Genomic DNA, 17,526 nt, shown 5'->3' on the forward strand with positions numbered 1-17,526 from the left:
AAAAGGTTAATATATAAGCAAAAAGACTTTATCTCCAGGGTCCAATATGCTATTTTGATTATTGTTTTTTAACTATATTTTTGTATGTTTTGATTGTATGTATCTATAATTTCCCACATTTTCTATTTGTTTGTATGGTGTGTGTGAGTGTGCGTGTGTGCATTGAAATGTTTGAAGATGACTGACGTAGAAAGATATCAGCAATCACTAAGTTCGTGCAATATTGAAGGAATTTCTGAATATTTGTCTCCGATTCACAGCGATGGCCATGTAATTGAGCCTTCTCATTCCTTTTATACCCAAATGAATTCAATAATCAAAATATTGTGTCATCAAATATGTTCTATATTTTTCATTGTAATTGTCGAAGCTTAAACAAAAACTTTGACGGTATGTTAACTTTACTTAATATGTTGAATGTGGAATTTTCAGTGATATGTATTTTTGAAACGTGACTGAGAAGCAATGATTCATTTTTTGATATTGATAATTATGTTTTTATTACAAAAGGAAGAGAAATAAAAAGAGGACGAGGAGTCGGATTATACATAAATAATATTCTGAATTTTAAACAAAGGCCAGATTTAGATGTAAATACTTTGTACATGGAATCTGTATTTGTTGAGATACAAAATACTGATAGAAATTTAATAGTTGGTGTTGTATACTGTCAACCTGATCAATCTGTGCAATTATTTAATGATGTTTTAGAAGAAATTTTGAGAGTTGTAAATGGAGAAAAGAAATTTTCTATTTTCTAGGGGATTATAACTTAAATCTACTTAATGTTTCATTTTCTCAGAATGTAAATAATTTTCTTAATATTTGTATGACAAATATTGTATTTATCCTTTGATCCATAGTCCAACACGCATCACCAGTAAGTCAGCTACTTTGATAGATAACATTTTAACAAATGACCTTGAAGATGTTTTCTCAGGTGTCATTGTAGCAGACATTAGTGATCATTTCCCGATTTTTGCAATATCCAATGTATCTTTACGCCAAAATGAGAAGCCTGATATTAAGATGAAACGTACACGTGTTATGAATGAAGATAATATTGCTCGTTTTATTACTGAGATGCAGAATTCTCGTTGGAATGTCTATGATAATGATGTAAATGTATCTTATGATGCTTTTTTTGGAAAAGTTCATGTATATTTCTGATTTGTGTTTTTCAACTACGAGAGTCCTGAAAAAGAAGTTTAGAAATAATGAATAAGCCTTGGTTTAATTATGTAATAATAGATATTGTTTGTATAAAGGATGCAAGAAAAAATATAGTAAAGATATGTATAATAAGTATAAGATATTGAGAAATAAAGTGACACAGAAAATTAAAGGAGCTAAAAGATTGTAATTTACGAAGAAATTTGAAGGTGCTGCAGGAAACATGAAGATTACATGAAATATCATACTTGGTATACTTGGCTCTGGGCAAAAAAAAAAAAAAAAACTTTATCAACCTCAATCAAGTGCAATAACAGTATTGTTACTGAAGAGTATGCAATAAGTAACATTTTTAATGATTTTTTTATTAATGTTGGTCTAATTTTAGCCGCAAAATGTTGAGGCACTGGTAATTTTTTGCGGTATGTCAACAAAAACCAATATCCTCTTTTCTTTTTGCCATGTACCCCGAAAGAAGTTATTGACATTGTTTCTAAATTCAAGAATAATGAGAGTCCTGGTTATGATAATGTTAATGTTATGATATTGAAAAAAAAAAATCATATTCTATGTTATCCACTGAGTTCAATTATTGATTTATCTTTTACATCGGGCATTGTTCCGGATCAAAAGACAATTGCTAAGGTCATTCCAATTCATAAGGGAGGGTCAAAAGAAGAAGTTAGTAATTATCGCCCTATATCTATTCTTCCCCTTTTCACAAAGATATTTGAAAAATGTGTGTATAATCGTTTATCTGCTGGACATTCTACATCTTCTGCCATTGTTGAATTTATACACAAGGTCGCTGGTGCTTTTGATGAAAAAGAAATAATGATTGGTCTTTTCTTTTAGATTTGAGTAAAGCCTTTGATTCATTAAACCATTCAATTTTATTGCAAAAGCTTAATTTGTATGGTGTAAGAGGAGTGAACCTACAATGGTTTGATAGCTATTCAAGTGGAAGAAAGCAATATGTTGTGTATGCTGATGTTGAATCTGATATGATGACAACAAGATGTGGTGTGCCACAAGGATCTATCCTTGGTCTTTTGCTTTTTTTGTGATATATAAATGGTATGTGTAATGTTTCAGATTTTTTTTTTTTGCAGTTGATAATGTTTGCGGACGACACCAGTATGATCATGAAGGGTAGAGATCCAGTTGTACTTAAAAATGATTTTAATAAAGAATTTCTGAAATTTTTTGATTGGTTAAACTGTAATAAACTTGTTCTTGATAGCAACGAAAACAAATTATATGGTATTTACGAAAAGACAGATAGATATCAACGAAATTAAGATTGAAGTTAAAGATTTTACATTTTGATCAAGTTTGTTCGATCAAATTCCTTGGTGTGACAATTGATAACAAACTTAATTGGAACGAACATACTGGTGCCGTCTGCAATAGATTGTCAAAAAATGTAGCGATATTCTATAAATTGCGATTTCTGCCGAGAAAGGTTTTGCTTCTTCTTTATAATACTCTCGTATTACCTCATCTAAACTACCGTGCAATAGCTTGGGCAAACTGTGACCTATGCCAGGAGATTGTTTTTATTGCAGAAGAAGGTGCTCCGTATTATTCATCACTGTGATTTTCTTGCCCATACATCGCTTATATTTTCAAATCTGAAGATTTTAAAATCTAATCATATATATATTATTATCAAAGTGCAATATATATGTACGTATGCTTTAGGAAGATGCTTCCAAAATGTTTGATTAACTATTTTCAAATGAGTGATAATAGAAGATATGATATGAAAATCAAAGACAGATTTACATTGCCTTATGCCAGAACTATATGCCATCATATAATTCTATATTCTTTAATGGGCCCCAAATTTGGAATGCTATTCCGGTCGAAATAAGACAGACTTCATCGCTGAATGTGTGTTTTAAATCAGTATGCCGAAATGGTGTGATAAACTTTTTTTTCTGGTAAAATATGTCAGTGTGTGTGTTTGTGTGTGTGTGCGCGTATGTATGTGTGTACTAACTCATAAAGAAATGTATTCATTCAGTATTTTAATATCTTATGAATGAAATAGTATGGGGATAGGACTTTTATATAAGGCATAGCCTTTCTGTCTGTCTCCTAACACTTTCAAATGTATTGTATTTTCGTATTGATGCTTATTGTGAGTATTCTTTTCTTGTTATTATGGTGTTGTCAATTTTCTGTATTCTCCTGTTTTTTGTTCTTTTTTTTTACTGAAAGTGTTGAAAAAATCTGAAGCTGAATCTGAATCTTAATCTTAATTTACACCTCCTGAGAACTTTATTGGCTCAAAATACATCTATATACACCTGCCCGAGATACTGGAATTCTAAGCTGTGATATAAAAATAGCTTTATCTTTGAATTCTTTTAAACGCAAGTTGAAACTTTGCTTTGTTAAATTCATACTATTATTCATTAGGTAGCTGGTCTCTACAATCTACGAGTTCATCGTCAATCATTGAATTCATCACTGTGTAATCTTTACATCATCTTATTTGTACACACTTTGCTCAGCTGCTTGAGCTCCGAAGCACCTCAACTCCCTCTTCCGATCCCAAACGTCAGCATGTGGGTTTTTCCTTTCTTTTCCTTTCTTTCCATTATTCTGTTGTGCTTTATCCCTTTCAATGGGATGTTGTGTGTCTCCTGTCTCTTTTTTTGTCATGTCTTGTTCCGTCCTGTCTTTGTAAACAAATTTGTTCACAAGAATCCTTTTGATTGAGTCACAATTTACAATTTATTTTTTTTTTTCTCAAAACATGACGCTGTATTTTGCCGGTATGCACGTATGTATTTTTTTTTAACCATTATCTATCATGTAAAGTCAAATACATGCTATGTTATAACTCCTGATTCATTTTGTGTTATGTTTTGCTGAAAAAAAAGAAAGAATGAATGAAATGAAATGAAATGAAAATGAAATTAATATGGGTTACATATTGGTTTTGATGGAATCCTAAAATAGCTTACACTTTGAGGATACACCAATGATTTCGGGCCGCGAATGCTGTGCGCATGTGTGTATGTGCATGTGTATGTGTGTGTGTGTGTGTGTGTGTGTGTGTGTGCGTGTGCAGGGGGGGGGGGGCACTGCTCTCCCCGCTCCATCCCGCATATACTTTTAATAGTTTAAGATAATATCATCTCTTTAAGGAGGTCGAATAAAAGAAAATTCAATGAAGGACCATTTTGATAATAATGTCGGAAAGTATAAAACAAAGATCCGCCAATTGAACAAACTTTTTTTCCTAGTCAATACGCAGCAATGAGTTAGTGGTTCAAAACGTTTTCATTTAATTACGGCTTTTATTGGACATTCTGTCTGAGGCTCACATTATAACTAATCATTGGTTCAATCTGTCAACAACCTTCAGTTGATATATATAGAATGCTAACTTTTGATGATAATGCGACGTCATTCAGGGTATCCTTTAAATATAATACGAAGCCATATCGGGAATTTGTGCTACAAGATACACGTGTAATCAAAAGTACAGAAAGAAGGTGGATGTATATTGACGATACCCGGCCTGTCCGGTAGTTACGTCGTCTTGCCTGGTTAAATGCTGTGGTAAGACAACTAAACATCGACAAAATCCGTAACAAGTTTCGATGCCAATTACACAAGACGAACTTTTATATCCCTGAAACAACTTAGTCTAATCTTCCATTTGATCCACAAAGGGAGACCATGCATAAGCGTCTCACTTCCTCGATGAGAAGCTCCCACTCTTTGGACTCGCATGCACCTCTGAATTTTCACACCAGACTTGTCGACACATTCTGATTGTTTGTTTGTTTGCTTTTCACCGAATTGATGTGGACATCATGTTTAGTTGAGAATAATACCATGACATGAATTACTGTGATTAAAGAGGTCCTATAATACTATTCGAAAACGATTCAATTTAAGCGAAACAAGATATAACAAATTGACATAAAATAACATACGAACAAGGCAAACATGTAATGGAAGAAGCCGACAATGAAGAAAAGGTGAAGACTGCTGGATTTTCAGACATGAGATTAAAAAATGAAAGAAATACTTACTTGTTCTGTATCTTGAAGGAGGTAATACGTTGCTTGTACCATTATCTGTGGTCACGCTGAGCTCATAAAGTACCCCAGGTGACAAGCTGAAAATGGACAACTTTGTCCTATTTTCACCAGCTGAAACGGTATATATGACGTTGACACTGTTAGCGTTGGAAGTGTCAACTGGACTGGCGTTCAGGTGCAATTGGCCGGTCACACCTTCAAGTATCAGAGTCGGTAACATGAAAGTCTTCCCAAGCTCAGACATTTCTTGCACGATGCATATTTTACATTCTATATGGAGTAAAAAACAAACAAAAAAACAAAATAAAGTCACACTACGATGAATAACATCGGGAATTGTTACTCTACTACATGAAATGTCTTTCATAATCTTCATGTATTCAAAAGTAACCTATACGGCCTAATACTTAAACAATGTTGATTTTTATGGAACTTTAATACGTAGCACTGCAGGGATGTGTCAGATTTTCAACTGTGATGATAAAGATTTTACCCTTATATACGCGTACTTGTAAACCCATCTGTTTTGCCAGCAAAATGCAGTATACCTAGTGCGTTCAATAGATGTCGACAAAAACGTGTAATATCAGCCCCCCCCCCAAAAAAAAAAAAAAAAAAATGAGTAAAGAATAAATGAATAAAATTAGTTGATATCTAACAACCCATAGAAGTCAAAAGCATCAATCTAGAGGCCATGCAGGTTTAAGTAGAATTCGCATGGTTATTTCTTAAACATCAGGATTTGTATAGATCGATATACCATGGACACAAAAGTAAAAAAAAAATAAAAAAAAAATAGATTGAGAAACAAACATGAAAAAAATCATTTAAAACGGTTAACCTGTTTGTCATGGATTTAAGTCGTGCAACATAAACTTATGAACAGAAAGATACCTCATACAATTAGATATGTACACTGAAGAAAACGTAGAATCAATAGTCACACTCGCATAATCATCAAAATGTGAAAGTTTGGAATTCATTTTGCTCTTTGTCATGACACAAAATACACACATTTAGGCCTACATACGTAATAAAGATAGGTTGGAATGTGTGACATTAAAGTGTGGTATATAATGCAATGTACTGGACAAAGATATAATCATATGCAGAAAACACAGACACAAACAAACATCTATGAACAATTCATAAAAAACACTAGATCCTTGAAATTGCATGAACGACATGAACGAACGTAAGATCTTTAATTGAATTCCGTAAACTGACACTTAAATGCCCAAACAGGATCCTATCGCATAATTTCTTGACTTGAATGAAATTTAATTTAAATGAAACGAATTCATAAAAACGATCGCTAATTCAAATTCCCTGAAACAAGTCGAAAGCAGATAAAAAAAGGATGCAATTCCCTAATTTAATTAATTTGTCGAAAAATACATCCAGATGTTCATACACCAATTCGCGTGTCTCGACATATACAGTATTAGAATTGCTGGATTAAAAATTTGAACGACCTCTTTCGATCGGCAGAAGATAGTTTCTAAAGCTGAATTCATTGAAATGAACTTGAGTGACAAAACTATCTAAATTATTATTATTATTATTATTATTATTATTATTATTATTATTATTATTTTTATTATCATTATTATTATAATTGTTGTTGTCGTTGTTGACATTTTTTTTCTGGGGGGGGGGGGGGAAGGGAGGGGCATGTGTCCACATGTTCATGTACCTACTGACCTAGGGGAACATCTTTCGATCGATGAAGTCCAACTTCTCCGTCAGCATCTACAGCTTCTATCCCAAACGCGTACACGGAGGACTCGGCAGCAGCAAGATGATCTATGTCGAACGTGCAACATGACTCAGTCGGCGTGTAAGTAAAATCGTACACTTCTGTTGAGTCTACTCTCCTGACGAATAAACGGTAGCTAACAGCGTCACTTCCCTCGACGGGCGGATCCCAAATTGCCGTAAATCCCCATTGTCGCCTCGAGGAAAGCGGAAAACGAAGGTTCTGAACCACACCTGGATTTCCATCCACAGTACACTGAAATGAAGTATTTAATGAGTATTCGCAATTACAACGGCTAACGCAAAAAAGAGAGCCCATTTATCTATATTAGAGGGGCACATGACAGAGAAAGTGAATAGAATTCGACGACGGAGAACTATAGCGTATTAGAAAGTCCTATCTGTTATTGAACGCAGTGACACATGTCACTGTGTGACGGACCACAAAAAGGAAAATATAAAATGTCAGTGTCGAACCTTATATATCAGCTATTCCATAGTGATTCGCGTGACATTTTACACGCGATTTCAAGTCATGTTATGGTTGAGTATTTGCACGGTTTATTTCACAGACCCCTTTATTTCACATTATTTCATTCAATACATTGACCATTTGCTTACCGGAAACTTTGATGTTAAGTCATTTTTGTTTAGATAGAGGTATTTCGACTTCTTTTTTTGTGTGTGACTCTTCTGAAGCCACACTGTTGAAGATTTATGACTTTTCTGTACTTGACTAGATTTTCATTAACAAAAAAGAGCTTGTCTTGTTCACACTAAAAAATCGTAGATTTTAATTTAAGAGATTAGGCAATAAGTAGTCATAATTTCATTATCTCTCGACTTTACATTTTTAAGTCAATTGGCATATAAAAATGTGACTCGCGTGACGCATGTGTGACTCTCGTGACACTTAATTGCTGACCGTTGACAGAAGCTCTCTCTCTCTCTCTCACACACACACACACACACACACACACACACACACACACACAAATACAACAAAATAATGCTGTTTATGATCGGCTACATGTAATCACTGATGGGGATATGTAATTTTTTTTTTCTCCTTAGACCATATCACAAATGTACAGAGAGTGATATATTTGCCTGATTCCAATGAGCAGACTTGACTTCAGTTTGACTCGAGCATAATTCTCAGCAAAGTCGATTTGCAGGAGAGCATAATCTCAGGCAAGACTTGAAGTCCTTTTTTTTTGTCATCTTTATCTCTTGCTGACTGTTGCCACTTTATGAAGTAATGATCCAAGAACATTGATAAGTTTGTCTAGAAACATGCAGAGTCACGTGCAAATGTACGAAGGAAAATTACACCACTATTGCAGGAATTCATAATGCATTTTATTCACTTCTTTATGTTTTTCATGAAGGTATACTGAGTATAATTTCAGAATACAGATGTAATCTGATCCTCCAATATCCAAGAAGTATTGTAATACAAACTAATCACTCAATGTCGTACTTTAACACATGTGCAGTTACTGACATTTGCCACATCTCAAGTAAAGTGCTCAAAACCTGAGTAAGTAAGTAAATGAATCAACAATTTCTATGATTTTCATAAAAAATACTGTTACCATGGCAACACAATGTTTAACATTAAGAAAAAATGAAGTTTGCACAGCTCTATATCATAGCTGTCACACATGTGCCAAATTTCAAGTCAAATGCTCAAAAACTAATCGAGGGAGTTAAGTTAATTCAATAAAGGCGGTTACATTTATCATATCTAGAAAATGAGTTATATGTTTTACAGCTTAATCGAGGATCACATTCGCTGTAAGTGAATATCGAAGTTTATGTTAAACCTAGTTCAGACTTCGTCAAGATTGGATAAGTGAAGTGATAGTAAATTTCCTTTATGATATAGTTTTTTTTTCGGCTAATTTAATTGTTTTGTCCCTCAATTTCATATCAATGTAGAGAGTTATAGAAAGTGGTCTTGTAAACAAACATTGTAAAGTTTTAAAATGAGAAAGAGAGAAGGGGAGAGACAGAGAGAGTATGAGAAACAAATAAATTGTATGAGAATTCAAGCAGTGATCGAGGAAGGGAAAAATACACGAGTCTTGCATTTGAAAAAGGAGGAAGTCGAGAGAGGTCGGAAAATGAATATGCAGAGTGAGTCTTTGAAACTAGTATGAAGAAAAGACGGGCAGGTTTGAGAAACAAAATATATCAGACTGAGCATTGAACATTGTCACATTTGCTCAGGCATCAAAATATTGTCATTCAAAACCGTTTGTCATCGTTCAAATTAACTAATCTATTAACAGATTTGCGCACTCTAAAATATTGATGGTAGAATGCTCGTACATCTTAGGCAAAGGTCATTCAATTCTTTCTGCTCCAGTATTCAATTTTGCTTATGGGTAAAAAAAAAAAGGAGTTCATATAAAGAGTATTCAAATTAAACCTGTCCATCAAAAAAGTGCATTACTTGAACTTAAATTGAGTGTTGATAGTCTACAGTCACGTGGATTACACATGATGCAATATGATATTAAAATGAATATCACAAGTAGGGAATTTGATGATCCGGATCAAACTAAAGATGCCAAATCATATAATATTAAACAAAATATTAAGTTCATAATGCAATTATAGTAGAGCAGATAAGCCGAAAAATTGTGCAAAATTTGACTAAAGCATGAAACTTTCACCAGTGTTAGTACATGTTACGAGATTCATTTTAAGATCGGGAGGTAAGTCTGAATTGACCTCTGATGACCTCCAAAGGTCAATGACCTCAAAATTTGATAAAAATTGATATTTTGCGTCATTGATTAATGTTAAATATGGTAATGATGTACTAAAACTCATTTTCGTTACAGTGAAATTGTCTTCATGTTCCATAGAACCCTGACAGGTTTCTACCTTTGACCTCTGATGACCTCCAGAGGTCAATGACCTCAAAATTTGATAGAAAATGACATTTTGCGTCATTGATTGATGTTGAATATGGTAATGATGTACTAAAAACTCATTTTTGTTACATTGGAATTGTCTTCATGTTCCATAGATCCTTGACAGGTTTCTACATTTGACCTCTAATGACCTCCAGAGGTTAATTATTGACCTCAAATTATCAGAATGTTGATATTTGGTGCAATTGGTTGATGATAAACATAACGCTGTCCTAAAAATTAATTTGTGTTACAACTGAATCTTTTTCCTATTCCTCAGATCAAGGGAAATTATTTACGCGTCTCTGCCTTTCTGAGGACTGTGACAGGTCAATGACCTCAAAATATCAAAATATTGATATTTGATGTATATTCAATGGTTAACTGTTTACCTGGTGTGCAATCATGCATTATGCTATTAGCATATACTCCATTGTATAAGAAGTGTCTTCTCATTCCACAGAACATTGGTCATTACCCTGAGTATATCCAACTTTGACCTCTAAGGACAATGTGAGGTCAGACTTTTAGAATATCACTAAAAATTTGTGTAGGATTGCAAATATTGATGTTTGGCTTCATTGGTTTAATCCTAAATGTTTAATCATGTACAAATCACGCCTTGACGTTATAATCAAAGTATGTATGCACATTCCACTTTAAAGCATTGGTTCATAGTAACAGGTCTGAGGAATGTGAGCGGTCAATTATTTCAGAAATGAAGCTTACGTGTCTTCAGTGATGGCAGTGACCTCAAATATAATATTTGTTTGGGTAAGTTATGCAGACTATAGCTTGCATGAAATTATATGCAACATTATCCAATTTGCACTGGACAAAATTTGTACGCTTAAACATGGAAGGTGGGGAGAGGAGTACCATATTTTGGGTTGATGCTTAATAGTTTGTGAACAGGCATATGGCAAAGTCCCTTGAACTGGATGAAAGGGTGACAGATGCTAACCAGAAAACAACAGGCCCACCTCATCAGCGATGTACGTCACGAGTCAAACAACCCGACTCGTACAGCCCATGAGTTACGCAGCCCACGAGTCATACATCCCGTGACCTAAACACTAGATAAACAAGGTCAATGAGCTCGGCATCAAATATGATAGGCCCACAAGCTGTGCCGTCCACGAGCTCGACACTCGAGGAAAACAAAGCCCACGAGATTAATATATGTATTACATCAGAAAGCTTAATCTATTCAGTGTAGGTCTTGTGGACCTCCCCCTCCCCCCCCCCCCCCTCCATGTGTCGGATTCGTATGGGCCTGGTTTGCCTAAGTGTCAAGCTCATGGGCAATGCTACCTAGTTTCCAGCTGGCGGGCCTGTGTTGGTCAGTGTCAAGCTCGTGGGCTGTATGGTTCCGGTGAACGACTCATGGTCCAGGAGCATACAGTGACGTCATGGACCATTTGGAAGGCGACATACTGTGAGGCATAAAATGCATTCCACATGAAGCAACCCTGTGTCTTGCAACTTGCTATTGTCATCCAATTAAGTTTGGGTCATTACGTCAGGCAATTTTGGGCATTTTTTCAATGACCTGTTTAGGAACCTCAATTCCAAATAGGAGTGGAACTACTATTTACTCTAATTTTCTTCTTTATGCTCGATACTCCTTAACACTTGGGCCTGGCCAAGAGTTGTGCCCCCATGCCCAAATATTGGTTGTTTCCAATATGCCGCCATCCGGTTTGCATCATATGTGTGAATCAGGGTACGCTGGCAGCGGGTAATATCACCTGCATGATCCGGTTAAGACTCTCTGCCAGCAAGTGGTGATTCAGTGTAACCTGCTGAAATTGGTCTAGATCTATACCCTCGATCTCTTTTAAGACAGGGCAGCATCTGCGTCTTCAGTGAAGCACGCGATCGGCACACAGATCTCCTCCACGACTAAACTGGATAGACATCCTGTAGTCAGACCAGCGTTCTTATAGGTCGACAGCCACTGTATGTGATCATCAGAGTCTTCCAATGGCAATATCTAAACAGTTTGGGTGAAGGCAAGCTTTTGTCTCTATGATGAGTGCATTGCACTTAGAGTACAGGATGCACGAGCTGATAAGAAAGGTTCTTTTTGAATCGCGGGATATTCTACACTCCTTTCTCAGGCAGAGGTTCTGAATTATCAGGTCGTGCTCAGTCTGCACACAGTGAGCTGAACACCATATCAAGTATACGTGTGTAATGATTGTGTGTAATGATATGGGAAAAATGCATGGAAAAATCAAAATACATGTTTATGTATTTTACGTGGAATCAGTTCCTGTTCCGAAAATGCGAGGCTGTATTGCAGGTGGCCTATTGAAGGTGGCCTTCAATTTGTTTTTCAGAGTATATTGGCATGTTTAACAGACTGTAACTCACAAATATGCCTCTTGAAATGTTTTGAAAAACTTCTGCTTGCTTTTACATGAGCGGATGATTATCAGTTGTTTTTTCTGCTTTTTCATTTTGTGTGAAACAAAGTATTGTTTCTCTTCAAAAGATAGCGTGCCAATTAATCTGCACTTACTGTTAGTGCTCTATCGGCCCTATAAGACATTCAAACCCACCTTCAGCCTAGACATCCGTAGACGTTGTGGTGTCGAGCGGGATCTGAACATCTCTCATGAAGCGAGACTTCTCTTGTCTTTTCTTTTCCCCACTAACAATGTGAAACAAAGATATCCGTAGGCATTGTAGTATGTAGTCGTGGTAGAGCGAGACTTCTCTTTTCTTTTCTTTTCCCCACTAACAAACAAGTTTAGCAGGAAACATAATAGAGGTATTCGCACATACTGTTTACATTTCCCATCACATGCATTTTAGCGTGCCAATTAATCTGCACTTACTGTTAGTGCTCTATCGGCCCTATAAGACACTCAAACCCACCTTCAGCCTAGACATCCGTAGACGTTGTGGTGTCGAGCGGGATCTGAACATCTCTCATGAAGCGAGACTTCTCTTGTCTTTTCTTTTCCCCACTAACAATGTGAAACAAAGATATCCGTAGGCATTGTAGTATGTAGTCGTGGTAGAGCAAAACTTCTCTTTTCTTTTCTTTTCCCCACTAACAAACAAGTTTAGCAAGAAACATAATAGAGGTATTCGCACATACTGTTTATATTTCCCATCACATGCATTTTAGCGTGCCAATTAATCTGCACTTACTGTTAGTGCTCTATCGGCCCTATAAGACATTCAAACCCACCTTCAGCCTAGACATCCGTAGACGTTGTGGTGTCGAGCGGGATCTGAACATCTCTCATGAAGCGAGACTTCTCTTTTCTTTTCTTTTCCCCACTAACAATGTGAAACAAAGATATCCGTAGGCATTGTAGTATGTAGTCGTGGTAGAGCGAGACTTCTCTTTTCTTTTCTTTTCCCCACTAACAAACAAGTATAGCAGGAAACATAATAGAGGCATTCGCACATACTGTTTACATTTCCCATCACATGCATTTTAACATCGGAATTTTCATGTACACATTTTGCCTGGAAAAGAATTACCAAGAACTTTTCAACACAATACATGTTCAAAAGAAGCCATTTGGTTCATATATAATTTACTCGACAGAGTGACTTATAGGGGCCTACTTATCACTGTCCACGTACTCGAACAGTTTTCGCTAAATATACAAGCGGATGTTCACAAGACTGCAAAGAGTAGAATGATTTGCCCCTTAACATGTCAGACTACTACATCTCTTGAAATATCTTCAAACGTAAATTAAAGTCATTCCTCTTAAATGATTACTCTCGGTCGACGAATGAGGTCCTCGTCTGCATGTCATTGTCGATCTCGTCAGTGTGACTGCATGGGCCGTCCGTTGAGCGGTCTGCCGTCACGCTGTCAGTAGGCATATTCTCTTCGTCACCATCACTCTCCACTTTGTATCAGTCTGACAGGGCGCTTCAACATCTCCGATGACACCAGTTGACTATTTGGAGTTTGTAATTGCACTCCAAATTGGCGTAAACCAAAGTTTTGTGCTATCGTGACTCCTAGTTTTTCCTAATGTCCTGCTGCTCGCCGGTTCAGTCATGACAGTCAGATCCTCATCACATTCACAGCGTAGGTCGATGGTGCATTCGGCGTCAATAAAGATTAGTTGGTTGACTTGGAGGGGGGGGGGGGGCATGATGTACCAAGAAAGGGGAACTCCTGACTTTATCTCTGTGGTCTCCAACTATTCTCAAAGTTCCTCAAAATTCCAAAATACTCTGCAGCCTTTGCTTCATTACATAGTGTGAAGCCGCTCCCACTGTGCTTGCCACTCTAACTGATTTCTCGGCTGAGACATGTTTTTTTGTAACTAATTTACTAACAAACTTCCTTTCCCTAAAGCATTTCATTGGCTCAATCTTACATTGGGGTGTGGCGTTCACTGGAAATTAATTTCTTACCGGTCAAATGTTCAATTTGCTCCTCCTATTCGTTTCTGTGAAAACTCAATTTTCTATGATTCATCTCAATTTCTGATTAACTCGCCCACTGTCTTTTAGTTTCTTCATTCACTTGTTCTCTGTAACCACTGGTAAAGACTTTATTGTTTCTTGGATATCAAAATGATAAACCAAATGAATATTAGTGTCCTTATGGCAACCAACGTCATCGTTGTTCTGGGTCATTATCCCTGAATTTGTCTTTGGAGTTCCTGTTTGACCCACTCCACTAAACAATAAATGCTAAAATAGAGGGATAAATTCTGGCAGGAGGGCCACCTTCCAGCTCAGAGGGTCATTTATGTTTGGGGATCAGAGGGCAAAAACAAGTCATCACGTCATTCCCCGTAATTTGGCGCGGGGCTTTGGGGATGGAGAGTGCTGACCACTAGCGGGGAAAGTAGCCAACATCAAACTCATAAATTCCTATGACCATAGACTTTTCTTGGAAGAGGTGGTTTTGACACACACACACAAAAGAAAGGAAATAGCTGGAAGGAACATAAACGGTTTCATAAGGGTTTTTTACACTTGTAAATTTTTGCTTAGTCCCGTACCAAAGGTGGGGCTAAGGGGGGGGGGGGGGGGGGCTTAGCCCCACCGCTTGTACGGGACTATCCTTAGCCCACTGTTTACACTCGTTTTTGCCAAAGTGGGCTAGCCCCACCGATAATCCCGTACTATCTGGCCCTGCAAAATAGCAGGGTTAGCACCGCAATTGCGGTGCCAAGCAAGTGAGTGTAAACAGAACGAAAAAATAATCCGGGGTTAAGCAACGGAGACGAAGTCCGACCCCCACTGACCAATCAGAAACGAGGTAATCAAGTGCTGCCGGTGCGTGCGTGTACGTGTACAGTGCACAGCGTAATCATGAATATTAATGTGGTTTGGAAAGTCCGGGGCTAAGAAATACGAGTGTAAAAAGGTCAGTTTTCTCCTTAGCCCCGGACAAGAGATAGTACGGGACTGATTGGCCAGTGTAAAAAGCTGAAACAATTGATACGGGACTAACGATAGTCCTGGGTCAGAGAAAGTCCGGGTTAAGAAACACAAGTGTAAAAAGGGCTAGGAAAAGGACTGCAGTGTTGTTTTCCTTTACTCTCTATCCTATTCTATTCTATTCTATTATATTTTATTCTTTATTATAAACACGTGCTAGTAGCCATCTGGGCTACAATTGTGTTTGTTTTGTACATCCTCTAAAGGTCACCAGAGGTCAGAGGTAGAGCCTTATCTGTGCTTTTTGGAATATGAAGACAATTTCTTGTAAAACAGGTATATGCTTGTTTTGTACATCTTAACCGTGTTTATCATTAACTAATGACACTACAGATCAATATTATGATATTTTGAGGTCATTGACCTCCAAAAGGTCACCAGAGGTCAGAGTTAGAAACCTGTCTTTGCTCTTTGGAATATGAAGACAGTTTCATTGCAAAACAGATATGCTTGTTTTGCACATCTTAACCATGTTTATCATTAACTAATAACATCACAGATCAATATTATGGTATTTTAAGGTCATTGACCTCTAAAGGTCATCAGAGGTCAAAGGTAGAAACCTGTCAATGCCCTGTGGAATCAGAAGATTTGTAGTACAAATGCATATTTAGTGCAGCGTAACCAAGATCTAAGCCTGTCATTCACAAATGCCTCCAAACATCAATATTCTGATATTTAGAGTTCATTGACCTCTGGAGGTCATCAGAGGTCAAATCAGACTTACCTCCCGATCTTAAAATGAATCTTATGGTATGTACTAACACTGGTGAAAGTTTCATACTTTAGTCAAATTTTGCACAATTCTCGTGATTTTGAGGGCTTAACCGCTCTACTATTACAGATGAATATAGAGATAAAGAAATATATGAATAACATGTTACAGGGATTATTTTACTGTAGTCGACATGACGTATTTGGCCAAAGGAAAAAAAAAAAACAATGGATATTCAAAACACATATTGCTGAACATGATGATGAAATCTAAGATGAAAAGTAAAAGTTGCAGTCAATAATTACTTGGACACAATCACTCTTGCTTATTGATAAATAATTAGATATACTTGTATTACGACAGTCGCTTGCTCAGAAGCGAAATTGAAATAACTTTCAAATATTATGCTTGTCGAGCCAATGGCACTGAAGTGAGGGGCTCCCTTTCTACCACACGTCCTTTGCTAAGTTTCTTGTCCGATGATCTCCAAATGTGGTGAGTTTCCTTAGAATAACGTTAAAGTGCTTTCCCAATGATGTATGGTTGGGAAAAGTCATTAGCCTGGCTCGATATAATCTCTTCACGTAAGATAAGAAACATGATTTGTAGCCTCTCCATAGAAATTGCGATAGCACCTGCTAATATGCCTTAAAACAATACATTTGTACAGTCATAACCATAACAAAGCTTTTTTAAAGGAAATATTAATTGTTAAAACGGTTGTAGCGCACTCTTGATTTTTGTCTTTATTTCTAATGTGGTAAGCACTGTTTTCTTGTAAGCTTTGGACCTTTAAATGCACTAAATTTGTCAAAACAAGGCTAAAAACATGTTCGTTTGTCTCTGTAGATTTGAAATAACAGCACAATTAGATTCTTTTTTTTTTACTCATTATGTCCAATTCATGATTTAGAACAAATTAAGTGAATATTATTTTATGCATTTTTCTTTGTTTTCAGCGTATTTTGACTACATGTAAGTGCACCCCCATCCGGCGGTTTTAGTGAAATTGTGATGGTGTCATTTTGTAGGACACCATATACTGTACATAAGTGCCAAATTTCAGAGGGATTGGTTGAATAATATGGAAATTATCAAGGGGCAAACTGTGCCTGTCTTTGGTTACGGAGAGTCGAAAAATATTTGGTATTTTTTGAGTTAATGGCTGAGTCTATGACTATTGCTACTACTCTGGAAATTCTATCGTAGCAAAAAAAAAAATAATTCTTAGATATGCCATTACGAAATGCACAACTAGAACTTGCCACCTTACGTGGTAACAATAACCCATTTTTCGGCCCATGGACTAACTCTGCATTCATCCACACGAATGCAATCACAAATATTCACGCAATAAACCTGCGGGAGTTTTGTAGAATCGTCAATATTGCACACTACAGGCAAACTGTCTTGTTCGCTTTAATAAGGTTTAGTGATTGCGGTTTTA

Source organism: Diadema antillarum, unplaced genomic scaffold (genome assembly GCF_040938485.1).
Source record: "Diadema antillarum isolate AM-2024a unplaced genomic scaffold, OU_Dant_1.0 seq00000415_RagTag, whole genome shotgun sequence".
Taxonomy (NCBI): domain Eukaryota; kingdom Metazoa; phylum Echinodermata; class Echinoidea; order Diadematoida; family Diadematidae; genus Diadema; species Diadema antillarum.